General features: G+C 39.6%; 1 protein-coding gene across 5 annotated transcripts in view; it reads left to right on the plus strand.

Annotated features, from left to right (window-relative positions):
- The window catches only part of LOC125026694 (cell wall protein DAN4-like), a 32949-nt gene that overhangs the window by 22840 nt on the left and 7609 nt on the right, over positions 1 to 2500 (plus strand). The gene's annotated exons all lie outside the window — the stretch shown is intronic.

Below are 2500 nucleotides of genomic sequence, written 5' to 3' on the forward strand. Positions count from 1 at the left end.
CTCACACTCAGACTCGTTCTCACAGCCATGCTGATACAGTACTCATCCTCACAATCAGCCTCGCTCCCTCTCATGTTCTTGGACTCAAACTCACACTTAAGTCATACAATCATACTGCCACTGAAACTGTCCTTCCCTCTCCTGGTCCTTCTTTACCATCTTTCTCTCTTAATTTTTTTTTCTTCTTTTTTGCCCTTTCTCTTAGACATTCTCTCTCTCTCTCTCTCTTTCTCTCTCTCTCTCTCTCTCTCTCTCTCTCTCTCTCTCTCTCTCTCTCTCTCTCTCTCTCTCTCTCTCTCTCTCTCTCTCTCTCTCTCTCTCTCTCTCTCTCTCTCCCTCCCTCTCTCCCTCCCTCTCTCCCTCTCTCTCTCTCTCTCCCTCTCTCTCTCTCTCTCTCTCTCTCTCTCTCTCTCTCTCTCTCTCTCTCTCTCTCTCTCTCTCTCTCTCTCTCTCTCTCTCTTTTCTCCCTCTCCCTCTCTCTCTTTTTTTCTCCCTCTCCCTCTCCCTCTCCCACTCCCTCTCTCTCTCTCTCTCTCCCCACTCTCACTCTCCCACTCGCTTGCTCTCTCACTTTCACTCTCTCACTCTCCCATTATCTTCTCTCCCACTCTCTCACTCTCACTCTCAGTATCCCACTCTCTCACTCACTTTCACTATCTCACTCTCTTACTCTCACTTTTACTCTCACTCTCACTCTCTCTCTTTGTGAGGGATCATTGATGAATATCACAATTCTTCATGTAACTTATGCAACTTGCACACAGGAAGCATTATGACCAATTCCTGGTCCAGATCCTTTTGGATTGGAAGAATGTTAATGGGTTCAATATAAATTAATCCTATATTAGTTAGAAATATAGCATCTTGTGTTTAAGAATTACAAAAGATAGGGAAGGGATTAGATAATGATTTTTGGAAACTTATTTTATTCTCAGCTGTTTGTGTTATACTTTTAAACCCATTGCCCCAGTGGACATGACATCCATGTCTTGAACAAACTGGTTGTTTACCAAGTGCATTTGCTTACTGTTGGTCATCCACTAGACTCTGCACTATAACTCTAGTATGATCCAGCCTCAATAACTCAAGGTCTTTTGCACATGAGCCAGTGGAAATGTGATTTAGTGCAAATCTTGTTGCACATTTAATCCTCATTTTATTCACACTTACTATCATAATGAAAAGGGCTGTTACATGTTACTTAATAATGTGCTCTGCTGTGTGGGCGGGTTGCCCAGCAGAGAATCACTGTCAGGGATAAAATTACCAAATTGAATAGAGGAAATAGATTAAAACTCTTTTAGATAAGATGCCCAAGTTGTATCTCCTAAGATGAATTAACCTGTAGGATCCGGGTGCCCCGTGGCTTGCTTGTGGATCAAAATCTGGGTGTTAGACTTACCTGAGTAGCAACTGTCCTGGCAGTGTAGCCTGTAGACAGCCCACATGATGAACACTCAAGAGGGTATCAAGACTCCTTGCCATCTCTTTGCAAAGCTGTATGCTCTTTTTTTAGTTACATTTTTACTGTTTTGCCCTTTTTCAAGGTCAGTATTTGTCATTTGCTATACTGTATCAAGATGGTAATCGACTGTTTGTGTTGAGCATTAATATTTTCTCTTTGTGTAATTTAAACTGTGCAGTAACAGTAACAATAAGTAACACTGTTATTTGTGTTATTTTTCTATATTTATATGTTATTCAGTTTTCCATAACACACCCTGTACTGCCAGTTGTGATGAACAGGAATAGGTCCTTGTCTTTAGCTATAGTATCCGGTCTGGAGCTAGTGCTCTTCCAGGCATGGGTCATGGATGGTACATGCCACCCTTGTTTACCTATGGAGATGGTGCAAGAGACCTTTCCTAAAGAGTCATTCTCCCACTCTAATCTATGTGGACTCATGGCAAGATGTCCCTGTCACCTGCCACTTGGCATTAGTATCCCATGGGGATATGTTCCTGTTAACCCACCCCTCGGCCAAATTTTTCTTTTACAGGAAATTCCCTTCACCTACCTTTCAGCCAAATTTTGTAACCACTTGGATTCAGTGGATTAATTGATGTTACCTTATTGCTTATTTTACTATTTATTCAGGATTTGTAAAAAGGACTTTTGCATATTCTAGATAACTTTGATGGTCATGAAAAAAATCTGCACATTTAGGGTAATTTTATTTGTCATATGAAATATTGTATGGACTAACTTTAACTTATTGTTTTTTGTATTTGATATCATTGCATGGGATTTTTTTCTTTTACTGATATAAAAGTCAAATCTTTGCCTTCAAAATGAGCTCAAATTTAGCAGCATAGATCAATGGGATAAGCATATTTGTCACAGTTGATATTAGATGGTGGGTTTCTTCATGAAATGGTTATTATAGATTTATTGTACATTGTAAGGCCATTTTATGCTAGTGATAGCAATGATAATGAAAAGCTTTCCTTTGTGATAGAGAAATACAGGGATAACTTGAGATAGAAATAATATTGAATTT

The sequence above is a fragment of the Penaeus chinensis genome, chromosome 6 (genome assembly GCF_019202785.1).
Source record: "Penaeus chinensis breed Huanghai No. 1 chromosome 6, ASM1920278v2, whole genome shotgun sequence".
Classification (NCBI taxonomy): domain Eukaryota; kingdom Metazoa; phylum Arthropoda; class Malacostraca; order Decapoda; family Penaeidae; genus Penaeus; species Penaeus chinensis.